The sequence below is a fragment of the Rhodnius prolixus genome, unplaced genomic scaffold (genome assembly GCF_049639745.1).
Source record: "Rhodnius prolixus isolate KJV_2025 unplaced genomic scaffold, Rpr scaffold_4, whole genome shotgun sequence".
In the NCBI taxonomy this organism is placed as follows: domain Eukaryota; kingdom Metazoa; phylum Arthropoda; class Insecta; order Hemiptera; family Reduviidae; genus Rhodnius; species Rhodnius prolixus.
The window spans coordinates 21,640,652-21,655,563 of NW_027411614.1; the positions used below are offsets into that span (position 1 = coordinate 21,640,652).

The 14,912-nt window shown below is 34.5% G+C and overlaps 1 protein-coding gene across 3 annotated transcripts in view; it reads left to right on the plus strand.

Moving 5' to 3' along the window:
* Nucleotides 1-14,912, plus strand: part of LOC141456073 (clavesin-1-like) — a 497,988-nt gene that overhangs the window by 454,104 nt on the left and 28,972 nt on the right. For all 3 annotated transcript variants that reach the window (XR_012459571.1, XR_012459572.1, XR_012459573.1), the window contains exons 4-5: nucleotides 790-912; nucleotides 4,611-4,763. The gene's annotated coding sequence lies outside the window, so the exon portion shown is untranslated. The remainder of the gene's footprint in view (nucleotides 1-789; nucleotides 913-4,610; nucleotides 4,764-14,912) is intronic.

Below are 14,912 nucleotides of genomic sequence, written 5' to 3' on the forward strand. Positions count from 1 at the left end.
GTGAACTGGCCCCTGTGTAAATCGTTTGGGGACCCCCTGCTCTAAACGCTTGCGGTTGGATGTTGCGTTGAGTAATGAAAGAATTGTTTTTGAAATAAGAGTGAAGGGAACGTTTGGGCGTCCCTTAATACGCGAACAGGCTGTCCTGGTGAATGACCTGGCCAGTTTCCTCGTTTCCACAAAATTAGCAAAGCCCGTTTCCCTGCATTATTGTTTTTGTACTTTTTAAATTCTGCAGGTTGATTATTTTACTTCTGCGTCTGCTGTCATTACAAAAGACATTTCTGGTAGTAAAATAACCTACTGTTATCACTTTTAATCAATCTCTCTTAATTTATGGGTCATTAGTAACATCCCAGTGTTGCTTCACATTTCATTTGATAAAAGAGTTGTAGTCTGATACTTGAACCTTCCGAGTGTAATACCATCAATAAAACTGCTTCTTTTACTTCGATGTCGACCTCCACAACTCATCCTGCTCCAGACAGAGTCGTCAGTGAAAGTGAAATTAGAGTTTATTTTGAGAAATTAATTTCTATAAATACGTGGAGTGTTATTTTCTAATTTAAGAAATGAAGTGATTTTGATGTTTGAAATAAATCGGGAACCAATTATCAGAACGGAGATAGATCTGTATCATCATCAACTTACAGCTAAGCTCTTCGTTTTCGAAAAGAGGCACTTACTTCTTGATGGAATAAAATCTGTCTATAGAAATTGATTTAGATTTAAAATTCAAATATATATTTTTTTACCTTTTATTAACAAATTAATATTTTAAATTTTCAGAACATGCGTGCAAGGAGTTTAGGTGTACAATGAGGGAGTTTTGCATAGCAACAGATTTAGTCTGTGATGGAATTAACCATTGTGGTGACGGTTCGGACGAGACGATCTCTTCAAAGTGTACAAGTATGTAAATTGTGATAGATTTTGATAGATTGTCACTTTTAAATTGTCAGAAAACATGAATTTTCGTGATAGAAGTAATGAAGAAGATGCGAGTTACTTCTAATTAATTATGTTAAAGGCCAAAAATAAAATCTTTCTATTTTATCTAATGAATAGTTACTTTATAAAATTCAACAAATGCCTTAAATATTTTGTTTCATTAGTTTAAAATTAAAGATTAAGCGGTTTATTCCTAACGCTTACGCTAAGACCTAGGAGTCTTAAAAAAATGCCAGGAATGAAGACTGTTTCAGCTCGCTTTAATCTGGACACATTAGATGAAATTCCATGGGCCAGAAATGCATATTCTACGCACTGTCTAGGTACGCATCTTTTCTACTGCCCGGTTTCCAGTTTTTAAATTCATCAAATTCGTGCGGAGTCACTTTTATTACAAGACTGCATACTAGCACAGAACCATTACAGTTTGAGCTTATGCATTGTCATCAAATCCAAATTCTTTGTCAGAAACCAAGCAAATAATAATAATAAATAATGTTGGGAAGGGATTAGCTAAGTGGTTACCCTATACTGGATTCCCACTCTGAGATCCCGGGTTCGAATCCAGCAGCTGGCCCTTAGATTTTTTCTTTCTAGGAGCTTCTTACAGCTCATTGTTCGGTGATGGATGGAAGAGAACACTCTTGTGTTCCGGCTGTGCACGGAAAAAAGCTCCAGGCCTTAAATGATTTAAAAAATAAAATAATAATAATAAGTAGTAATAATAATAAGTAATAATAATAATAAGTAGTAATAATAATAAGTAGTAATAATAATAAGTAATAATAATAATAAGTAGTAATAATAATAAGTAGTAATAATAATAAGTAGTAATAATAATAAGTAGTAATAATAATAAGTAATAATAATAATAAGTAGTAATAATAATAAGTAGTAATAATAATAAGTAATAATAATAAGTAGTAATAATAATAAGTAGTAATAATAATAAGTAATAATAATAAGTAGTAATAATAATAAGTAATAATAATAATAAGTAATAATAATAATAAGTAGTAATAATAATAAGTAATAATAATAATAAGTAGTAATTAAAACTGTCCGGTAGGACAGTTGTATAAGGATTGATCGTCAAAAAGTGCACGAAAAAGCGTAACGTTAAAAAACACCCAACTTTGACAATTTTTTTCTCTTTTTCTATAAAAGATAAAATTCCCAAATTTTCTTTAAAATATAGGGCAAACCCTCCTTTATAACTGTAATTTTTTTGCAACCCCCCAGACCTAATAGATTTTGAGAAAAAAGTTGCCGAAAATGAGCAAAAACGGCATTTTCAGAAATTGTTGTTGTTCTTCTTCTTCTTCTTCTTGTTGTTGTTGTTACCTTTTTTGTAAACTACGTAGCGCCTAAACGCGAGAACCGATTTTCATGAATGAGGTGACATTCAATTCGGAATTTTATGTAGATGTGCCTTTTGGGGGTCTCGACGCTGTACACCGAATTAGAGAGGAGTTAGCCCCCTTAATGTAAGGCCCCCTTCAAAATTATTATTACTAATTACTCTGTAAATCATAGCCCGATTTTGATAAAATTTGGTAGGATGATAGAGTTAGGGCTCCCCTACGTAACATTAAAGCGGCGATCTGCTCTTACACTAGTTAAGGGGAAGTATAGCAATCGTTTCAAATTATCGACAAGTGAACTGATTTTCATGAATGAAGTGTCATTCGAATCGAAATTTTGTACAGATTTGCACTTTAAAAGTCTCGTCGCTACGCCTCATATGGAGGGGAGTTTGCCCCACCCAAGTAAGGCCGTTTCTAAAACTATTATTACCAATATTTCTATAACGCTTTGTCCGATTTTGATAAAATTTAGCACGAAGAAGTGATTAAAGCTCCTCTACATGGCTGTGAAGTGCCATCATGCTCTTACACCTACTAAGAGGAAGTACTGAAATCGTTAAAATTATCATTGGGTGAACCTATTTACATTAATGAATTGTCGTTCGATTCAAAATCTTTGCCTCTTTGCCTTTTAGGGAGAAGTACTGTAATCGCCCGTTTATTTTTCTTACTCCTCTTAAAAGGAAGGTCTGAAATCGCAGTTTAAATTTGCTTTTTACGTACAAATACCTTCCTATTTTATATAAAAAGGCTTTCTCAAAAAAATTGTTATTGAGGATGGTTTGGGGACCGCAACTATAATCATTCTTTAAAAAGATCTCTCCAGTGGTAGTTACGGTTCCTACTTAACACCTTATCAGGTTATAATGTTAGAATTGCTTATTCCAAATTTAAAAAAAAACAGTAAAGCAGATATGTAACTTAGCAAAATAGACAAAAATGAAAATCTATCCAAAAGGTACAAAAATCTCCTTAACAAAAACTTACAGTTTAAAAAGTTAAGTATAAGGGTTGATTAAACGCCAAAAGGTACACAAATCAGCAAGTACCCAACATTTCATTCAAGCTTAGTTGATATAATTTAAGTAATTTTGCTGCATTAACTTTTCCTTCACATTTTTTAGAATTTATTAGATGTCACAGAACCTTATGCTGGCCATTTTCATCTACAAAAAATTTGTTGAAGTAGCACTGTAGATTGACTGTAATATCTATTAATCTATAATAATCAAACTATTAATTACAGGTTAAAAAGAAAACGTTATAAAAAATAAAAAAAATTACGAGGCTACAAAATTTAAAAACTTTTTTAAAAAAATGCTTACACCAACATACATCAATGATTTCCATTATTTTATTTTTAATAAAAATCGTCTGTTTAAGTTCATTCTTCGATTAAAGTAATTGTTACTTTATGTAGTAGTCAAACGTTTATAATAATAGGTAATAATTATCTGGCTTTATAGAAAATAATATAGTTTTCTTCAATCACACTCTCAATGTAGCTGTTCTTCTCACAATGTTATAATATGTTATGTAATATAAAATAAATAAGTATTGCATACTTTTAGGACAGATAATTATTCCAGTATTTTACTGTAAGTAAAATTAAATTACAATTGAGAAATGAATAATTGTTGAATAATCTACTTGTTATTAACTGTGTGTTATTTGTGCTCACGAATATTTCGGTTAGACGAATTCAAGTCTGAAATATTGTTTTAAATCCTCCGTGATTCAAATTTAAACAGTAGCCGACTCTAACTTTGTCTTTTTCTACTTTAACATGCATGTATAAGATGTGACAACTTCAGAATAAAGGGCATATTAAAGATAAATCAGAAGAATAATAATTATTTGGAATAGAGTTAAAATAAAGTACCTATTTAAAAACGAAGATATAATATACATTTTATCATAATTATAACCAAATAATATTATGAACGAACTGGCCAGCATAAGGGTCTGTGACATCTAATAAATTCTAAAAAATGTGAAGGAAAAGTTAATGCAGCAAAATTACTTAAATTATATCAACTAAGCTTGAATGAAATGTTGGGTACTTGCTGATTTGTGTACCTTTTGGCGTTTAATCAACCCTTATACTTAACTTTTTAAACTGTAAGTTTTTGTTAAGGAGTAATAATAAGTAGTAATAATAATAAGTAATAATAACAATAACAATAATAATACAAAAAAGAAACAAACGGGCAAATGAAACATGTTGTCCAATACTTTGGAGCCCCAATATATTTAATAAAAATATTGTATTTCATGAATATTGTTGTTTAGGAAGCGAGATAGGCACAGTGCTCGGCATGAGCATGAGCCTGTTCGTGGTGGCAGTGGTCAGCGGAGTGCTGATCGTTTGCGCTTTCCTAGTTGGTCTGTCCGTCTGTTTTTGTCGCAGAGCTCCTCATCAGCACCGTAGCACCAATCTACCTCGTTAGTATAATTTTTTCATTTACCTTAAATATTTCTATTTTTCAGTATTACTTCTTTACAATATATTGGTTATCACTTAAAAGCACTTTATTGGTTTTCACTTATTGGCACTGATTTACTGGCTAAATCAATTTTATATCACCACATTAAAATTAATAATTTTATCTTATATTTTATTGCGGTTGATTTAATTCTATCAACTTGGTAATCACAATTTTCAGGTTGTTTTCAGTATATTGATATTTGAAACTTGGCAATTATAAGTTGCATAAAAATTTAAAGTAAAATGCAGTAAATTTACACGATCTTTTAAGAATTTTCTCCTGCAATGATTTCCCTAAATTTCCCAGTGTTTTGGCTGTACTTGAATAGCCAAGTGGCGAGCGGATTAATTAAGAGAAACAAGTGTTAAAACTAATTAAGGAACAAGAGAATAATTCAGCAATTAGATGTAGAGAACAATTATTTTAATTGACTAGATCAAATAGACAAATAAAGATGTACAAAACGAGTTAAGTAAACCTAAGAATTAAAACAGGGATAGTCAATTTGAAGAACGATGCTTGTCTGGTAGAAGGTGGGATCTTGAGGTTGATTAGACTTCGCTCTTTGTTATTACCCATTGAGTTGCCCAAGACTTTTGTTTCAGATAACAGTTCGGCACGTAATTGCTTGGTATCAATAACATACTTTATAAATACCTAATAGAAGTTTATTGAAGTATATTTTAAAATTATGTTTCTTGAATTTTTACTTAGTGGTTCTTTTATTATATCCCATTATTATTAGGCTTGCACAGATCTTGGGTGAACAGGTGAGCTAAATTTTAGTTCTGCACGAGACCGAGACGAGGCGAGACTTTATGCAGTCTCGATCTCGGTCGCTCAAATCTCGGTCTCGGTCTCGTCGAGATATCTCGGTCTCGGTCTCAGTTTTTTTGAATTTTTGTTTAAGTATTAAAAGTGGTTTGCTATTAATAATCTTTTCAAAAAATGTTATTATTTTCTAATAATTATTTTAATTTATATATTGGTAATGAAAATGTGTGTAAAAGAAGACAACTACTTACACTTCAATGCATCATATATTACTATTACTGTTATATATCTTTATATAATTTCAAAAAGATGTTAAAAACGCGCCAAATGAAAGACCCAAATAACATATCTGCCTACTATAACAAGTCGATTCGTGAAATAAAAAATACACCTCCCAACAAACTTCCCGCTCCATTAGTTATGGCTGTTGGTGAAGATAAAGAATTTGATGATTCACCTTTTGACGACGACGACGACGACTGCATCAATATTTTTGCACCATTTGCTCAAAAATCAGCAAATATCACCGAAGCATGGAAGACAGAAATAATTAATTATACCAAATTAGACCAAGCACCAGTAGACGTTGACATTTTAGAATGGTGGAAAACACTTGAGAATTCCTTCAAAAATTTGTCTAAAATGGCGAAAGATATTTTTAGTATCTGTGCAACTTCAGTGCCATCGGAAAGATTATTTTCGCAAGCTGCGATGATAATGACCAATAGAAGATCTTCTTTAACTTCTGACTTAGTAAAAGCTCTTTTATGTATCAATGCTTGGGCAAAGAGTATCTTAAAAACGAAAATAGTGCGAGACCTGCGAAGCTAATGAGTATTGTGGTACTGGGTTCGATTCCCGGTCTTAGGCCTTGGATTTTATTTAATGGTTAGTAGAAGAAATTTACAGTAAAGTATGTTTGCTAGTCGCCTCCGTCCACGACACGTAATTGGTAGTTGGACGTAAAGCCCCGCCTGAAAAAATAGGCGATTACTTTACTTTGCTTACTTTACTTATGTAATTCGAAGTCAAATAGATGTAGTAATATTGAACATATATAATAAAATCGTATCTTTTAATAATTAATTCAATACCTGTAATGATTATTTATTAATAAAGAACACAATTTTATAAGTTTGTAGCTAAAAATTAATATTTGAAAAACCGAGACGAGACCGAGATTTCTCGACGAGATATATATCATGTCTCGATCTCGGTCTCGGTCTCGGTTGCTCAAGTCTCGTCTCTCGTGCAGCACTACTAAATTTTATAATATAAAGTGTGGGTTTCAAATAGAATTATTAAAGTAATGGAATCGTTATTTTTTATCCAAGTTTTAAGTTTTTAGGTGTATCCGCTTGGTGTATCTAGCTAATTTTGTGTACTTTTGGCTGGGTTAAATTTTAGAAACAGAATTGGGAGTTTTCTGAATGATGATGAGGGCTCGTGTAAAAAAAAAAAGAAGATGATTATCGTCCAGAGTTGCGTTACTATCTCTCTGTAGTTTGGAAATCCCTACTATTGATTTTATGGCGAAAACATTATGAACATTCCGATTGGCCATGTATCTGTCTACGGGATCTGCATCTGTAAAGGGATTGGTTGTTTCAGTGTACTTGTTACAGAGGTTAAAGCATAGAGGTTAAAAATCTAGATATGTGACCTTTCCGTCAGGGCTATCAAGATTGTTTGAGTACATTTCGAGGCAGTAATTTTATGGATTTTATCTGATGCCAGTTTCTATTAAATTGTTTAAGTAACTAAGTAATCTGTTTCCATGTTAGTAATGATACAGAATGTTTGGTGCAAGAATGCCTTGTGTTTTAACAAGTAAGTGTATTAAATTGTCATTTTGCTATTAGTTTCACAGGAGTTTTTTTTCCCACATAGACAAAATAATCCTTTTAACTTATTGAGAATATTGCGGATCGCCAGTGTCAGGCGATTGCCTGTGGCTCCCTGACATCTCCAAGATTGGGAAAGTGTGATAAGGGGAAAAAACAAAAACAAAACAGATTTAACAGCAGTTAACAATATATCTTTGTTCTTCCTAAAATCTAAAGATGTGGAATAAATAATTTCATATTCTCCGAAAACCAGTTGATCTTATTGCACAAAAGTCTTTGCAAAGCTGGTGTGTTACTTTCAATAAATCTAGCGAGGATCGGTACCCAGAATTAGATCTTCCCCCGTCAGGTTGCCCAAGCATTTGAGATGCAGGGTGTCAAAACGAAGGAACGCTTTGTCGGAGAAGTTTCTTGCGCAGTTCTCACGAGGCTTGAACCAGATGGGTTCATAACAAGTTGTAGGAATAGAGGGGAGAAACAGGCATAAGGTCCAAAGTTTGATATTAAGCCTTCTCAAATGTAGGTTGCAGAGAATAGCCTGTGTCAGTTCTGTCAGGAAGAGGATGAAACGGTATTGCAGTTATTGCGATTAGGCTTGGCTCAGGGTTCGACTCTTTGATGAAGAAATTTTACATCTTCATACTTTTGTCCAGGAGAGTACCTTACTATACTCTTATAATTCTGATTAAATGGACAGGACTGGAGGAGCTACTCCAACTAGTAGGAGTTAGATGTAAACGGCGGGACGGGGCCCATGCCCCACGGCACCGCAGCCACCAAGAGGCTTATTGTGCCTTCCCTTAAGTCTAGTAGGTGAAACCTCCCCTTCTAAGAATGTTGGGGGCTTTCCCTACCAGTTGCTTCTGCGCTACAATAACAGTACTTTTCATGTTCTCTCCAGATCCAATCTCTGAGAGCCTCACGAACTGCACCCCTAGTGATCCCCAGGACTGGTTCCGGGCCAATGAAGGGATTACTAGCTCCATTCCTGGCCAACTGATCAGCTATTTCATTTCCCTTAATCCCCAAATGCCCCGGCACCCACTCAAGTCCCTTTTTCTTCCTTTGGTCCCTTTCCTTTATTGTCTTTCCCCTTCCTGTTACGGTCTCATCCGACCTCTCCGTAGGGAGAAGTGGAATAGCCACTTCTTCAGGGATCCTGGCATCCCTGCGGGTGTCCCAGCCTAACAACATGAAAACGTTGCGCAACCACTACATAATAACTAGTAGGAGTTACTAGTCTAGGTTCCGGAATACAGTGGCGTATGCGTAGACTCTCTGGCCAATCATCGTTGATTGCCTTCAGAGAGAATTCCCCCCCAAAAAACCATGGTACAGTGTTTTCTTAACCGTGTTGGATTCAACGCTTTCTTTCTAAAAAGTGTAGATTAAAAAATGCTTTGTACGCTAATAATCTTTTGCCGTCATTGACAGTTTTTATTTCTTGTAAATCTGGAAAAATGGAAGAGAAATATATCTTAAAAAATTCTTGTGTAAGAGGTTGGTTGTTCTTGGAATGTACCATTATAAATAAGTATTTAGAAAATGCTGCTCCGCAATTTTTACTTTACAAAAGACCCAGAAATTGGTTTACTTTGTTTAAACCTAAAACAATAGTATTTTTAAACTAAACAATTTTTTTAAAAAAAGTGGAAAACAATTTTTACAAAGAACCCTTCAAAAAATGCAGACACAAAAACTTTATTAATTTCTTTTCCTTTTTTTTCTCCTTCTGCGTACACCTTTGTGTCCTAAAGAAGATGGTATTAAACAAAAGATAGTCGGTAAAATGAGTGTCAGGACTGCGCGTGAGTAAAAACTAAGCTTGTGCTTTGTTTAAAGCTTACTGGCCTACATGCTCCATCTCTTTTGGCCATCCCAAAGCAGCTGGCTCTTTGTTGAGCTTAGCGCACAGAGAAAGCGAAACAGAGAAGAGAATGTTGTTTAAGTAAATGGCTATTAAAAAGTGGGTAAGTAGAAAAAAATAAAAGAGCTTTACAGTCCCAGTTCTGCTGGAACATGGCTGCCACAATTTTTATCAAGTGGATGTGGCCAGTCAACCTGCCGTCTTATTCTGGTAAATACTACGAATTTCTCTTAATTCATAAAGATGAAAATTTAGAGATTAAAAATTGGTGAGAAATATTACCTTTCCCTCTCATTACTCCACGTAATTATCATATTCTTTCAACCGTGTTCTAATCAGTATTCCACTGTCTATGAATAACGACTTTTTCGCTAACTAAGAAGCTAAAAAAGTATATTTCCTTAGTTTACAAGAACAAAATTTTTTGATTCTGCAGCCAGATAAATGCATTCTTTTCTCTAACAAGAAAATGTAGTTATTTTGAGTAGACATTCTGGTAAAATTCAAATGATTAATTCAAAAAAATATATTTATCTGTATAATACTGTCCTTGTGCTAATGACATGCCCCAACATTATCTAATTTATTGGCTACAAATGTTTTCAGAAATACATAAAGATCATTGAGATATCAGAATTATAAATAGAATATTAGCAGGCTCCACCCATTTGCCAGAGGTCAAGAGGTTAAAATAAATAGGTCATCACAGCTCATTAAACTTGCTTCCTTTTTACAATGTGTTTCAAATCAGTTGAGATGAATTTATTTATTTTTTTAATAATTATGCTATTGCATAAAAATACATTCGGAGCAATAAAAATTGAAATCTACACAAATACAATTTCATATACAGAAATAATAATATTTTTAATTAACTATTTACGATAAACAGAATATATTTACTTTCATTATCTGATTTTCGTCGCATTTCGAATTCTAATAATGCTTTCAATGGCAGAAACATAAGTGGTAAAAACTTATATTGCATTGAAGTGGCACTAGGGGGATCACCTCCTCGTTTGAATAAAATCTTTTTCTCGCCAGCCATTTCTTCATATTGGGGAACAAATAGTAGTCTGAGGGAGCCAAGTCTGGAGAATAGGGGGGATGTGAAACGAGTTGGAACCCTATTTCCATTAATTTTGCGACCACAACTGCTGAGGTGTGAGCTGGTGCGTTGTCGTGATGGAAAAGGACTTTTTTGTGGGCCAATCGTGGGCGTTTTTCTTGCAGCTCGGTTTTCAAACGGTCCAATAACGATGAATAATATGCACCTGTAATAGTTTTACCCTTTTCCAGATAGTCATGAGGATTATTCCTTGCGAATCCCAAAAGACAGTCGCCATAATCTTTCCGGTCGAAGGAACGGTCTTCGCCTTTTTTGGCGCAGATTCCCCCTTGGTAACCCATTGTTTAGATTGTTCTTTGGTCTCAGGAGTGTAGAGATGTATCCATGTTTCATCCACAGTGACGAAACGACGCTTAAAGTCCTGCGGATTCTTCTGGAACAGCTGCAAACCGTCCTTGCAACACTTCACACGATTTCGTTTTTGGTCAAGCGTGAGCAATCGCGGCACCCATCTTGCGGATAGCTTTGTTATGTCCAAAGTTTGATGCAAAATATTATGTACCCGTTCATTCGAGATGCCCATAGCACTAGCAATCTCACGCACCTTCACTCTTTTAAAATCCATCACCATATCATGGATTTTATCAACGATTTCTGGAGTAGTAACCTCAACAGGGCGTCCAGAAAGTTCAGCGTCACTTGTGCCCATATGGCCACTCCGAAAATTTTGAAACCACTTATAAACTGTTCTAATCGAAGGTGCAGAGTCACCATAATGTTTATCAAGCTTCTCTTTAGTCTCCTGAGGCGTTTTGCCTTTCATAAAGTAGTGTTTAATCAACACACGAAATTCTTTTTCGTCCATTTTTTGAAAATCACTCGACTTCCTCGATTCAAACGAATGCCAAACACAAAGAAATAGACCGATCTGGCTGAAACTTGGTGTGTGTTCTTCCAAGAGATGCTACTAACTAAACATAACCTCGATACGCGCCAGTAGTGCTATCTCTCTGACTTTGCACGGACTTTTCAAACGACCCTCGTATACTTACGTTATCTGATTTTCGTCGCATTCCGAATTCTAATAATGCTTTCAATGGCAGAAACATAAATGGTAAAAACTTATATTGCATTGAAGTGGCACTAGGGGGAAAAGTGGCAGCTTCTCGAAATGTCGAAAAAAAAATATATTTACCTGGAAAAGAATATCAAAAAAAAGTGTTAGGTATTTATACAAATGTTTATATTACTCGTAGGAGTTTTTAAAAAATTATCTGATGACGTAGAATAAAACTATTTTGGGAGGGTGAAGTATTATTTTGGGCGCCACAGTAGCCGAGCGGTTAAAGGCGAGACCTGTGAAGCTAATATGTATTGTGGTACTGGGTTCGATTCCCGGTATTAGGCCTTGCATTTTATTTAATGGTTAATAAAAGAAATTTATAGTAAAGTATGTTTGCTAGTCGCCTCCCCGTCAATGATGACGTTCACAAAATTGTAAGAGGCAACGAAATTTAAATTTGCCTTTATTTTTCTCGAAGTTTGACATGATAAGTTGGAGACTGAATAGGAGACAATAATATCGACAGCAAGTGTTTCAATTTCTGAATTTGTCATGACTTGTGTAGGTGTTGCCCTAGAGTCAATGGAAGCGGGTCGTCTGATGGACTTTCAACTTCTTCAGTTTCAATATTCTCTTCTAGAGTTGGTTTGGTCAATTAGTATTCAATATTTATCAATGAAGCAGAGAAGTTTTCATCCCATAAGACACGTCTATTACATGACCGTAATCCTGTAGATTTAAAGGCGTTTAAGGCGATATCGTTGCCGTACTTTGTTTAATTGTTTCGCCAGGACTTGTTATTACCAAATTGAGACTTCGTTTAACTCAAGATTTAAAAAAATAACGGTCCAATAGTTGAAGACGTTGTTTTCAGTTACCTAGCCCCAAAATTATTGAAAATGTATTTCAACAAATATGTTACGTCAAAAAACTAAACTTAAAACTTCTTACAGCCGGTGGTACGACTTAGGAAGCGTAAGTGGGTACGAGATAAGACACAGCGTGCATGTCAATTAATAAAACCCAAAACTATTTTGAGAAAATCTTTCACAAAACTGCAAGAGGCAAACAAATCACTAATAGATATGTAACTTCTACTAAAAAAGCAAAATGTATTTAACTAGTGCTTTGTTACCTTAGGAATTTCCACACCCCAGAATACACACAAATGGCTATATATAAATGAATTCGTTTACCAAAAACAGTCTTAATTCAATGAAACGTAGATGGCACTGCCTACGCGCATAAGTAACTCTTAAAAAACTTGAAAAATCTAATTGTAAAGTGGCACTTACGGTGGCTAATTTTGCCAAATCCGATGATCATGCCCAATGGTTTCACATGAACCAGACATCACATGGGAACTTAACTACCGCTTTTTCGTTTTTTAATTAAGCTGTCCACATACTGCACGTACAGTAAAAACTATTTAAAAAAAATAATAATAATTAAAAATCTTTAGTCTCAGAGGTTCTCAAAAAAGGTGAACTTTCAAAATCTAAAATTTGTCATGATTACTTATCTAGTTAGTACAATTTGTGAAAAGAAAAATTCTAAAGGAAATGTGACGATTGCAGCTGTAAGGGGATGTCAAATGAAGTGTCACACTGGATTCATATTTCTTTTGTCTTGTTTTCAACCTTCCAAAATTAACTGCAATCAAATTTCTCCATAAGCAACAATAGTAGTTTGAATTTCAAGTCATTTGTAAAGTTTTTTGTTTAGTTTATTTTCGTCAGCGGATTTTTTTTTTTTTTTTTAAACACCGGTAGAACGCTATTTTCTCTGTTGCTAAATCGTTCCCATGGGTAACTTTACTGTTGCCCCATATTTCTACAGAGTTAAAGTTTAACACTTTGCACCTAGGGAGTAATTAGTTGTCTTTATAGTTTCATAACTCAATAGGTACCTTTCAATATTGAAATTAATATCTTTCATGCTGCTAGATGAAAATTAAAGCTATTGTTACGGTGCCATTTAGGCCCAGCGTCACCACAGTGGAGAAGGGGGTGGGTCGAGATGAGGAAGAAACCAATGAAATTAAATAAGATGAGTAAAAGAGAAAATGTAAAAGAATAAAAGAAAATGTATTCAGGGCGCCACGCTGTTTTAAGTTCGTTCCGCAGGGAACAGCGAACCTACGGGACCATACTGGTTTTTAGGCCTGCAACAAAAAAAATAGGTTGGAGGGAGGGAGTTCTGGGGGGGGAAAAAAAAGAAGAAGGCGATTTGGAGACAACAGTGTATATTGAAAAAACGAAATTTTTAATGAAACCAAAAAGTAGTTGGTGGCAAATGTGTATCTTTTTACATACTATCAGTTAGAGTCACGGCACTTAAATATTCAATATATTAAATCAAGTAAGAGCTGTATTTAAACAATAAAGAAAATGAAAAAAAAAACAGGGCGGAAGCTTCCGTGTAATTGTTCTATTTCTTATAATAAACCTAAAAAAATATCTTATTAGGGTTACAAAACTAAAAAGATTACACTGTTGAAAACCTTAATTATATACAATATAATTGGAAAAAAAAGAAAGCCGTGAAAACTATATACGAGGTGTGTTCAATAAATAAGGTGAATTTTCAAATTTCGCGGGCTACGTACATTCGAATTTCGATTGTTTTTTTTTTTATGTTGGTACACTTGTCTCGAACATATTTTCAAAGTTGTAGCTATATAGCATGTTTAGTTTGTTTGTGAGAGGCATAAATAAGACAAGTGTTTTGCGAGTTCGGCGATTTTCTTCTGTCGAAAAAAATGGATCAACGAATTTGCATCAAATTTTATGTAAAAAATGGAATTAAGTGCTCAAAAACACTTGAAATGTTGACAGTGGCGTACGGTGAGAGTACTCTGGGTCAAAAAAAGGTTTACAAGTGTTACAAGCTTTTCACAGAAGGTCGAGAAGATGCGAATGACGACGCTCGCCCTGGACGCCCCAGCTCATCAACAACCGATGAAAATGTTAAGAAAGTAAAGAAAATTGTTATGAAGACTCGTCGAATCACAATTAGAGAAGTTGCTGAGGATGTCGGCATATCGGTTGGCACATGTCATGCAATTTTTTCTGAAATTTTGGGCATGAAGCGTGTGGCAGCGAAGTTCGTTCCAAAATTGCTGAATTTTGATCCAAAAAACCGTCGCATGAGCATCGCTCAGGAATTGTTGAATGACATTATCATGCCTCAGCCACCGTATTCACCAGATTTGGCGCCCTGTGACTTTTTCCTGTTCCCAAGATTGAAGAGACCCATGAAAGGACGGCGTTTTGCGACGATTGAGGAGATAAAAACCGAATCGCTGAGAGAGCTCAAGGACATACCCAAAAGTGCATATCAGAACTGTTTCGAGGATTGGAAAAAACGCTGGCACAAATGTATTATATCTGAGGGGGACTACTTTGAAGGAGACCAAATAAAAATCGATGAATAAATAAATATTTTTTGAGAAAAATGAAAATTCACCTTATTTTTTGAACACA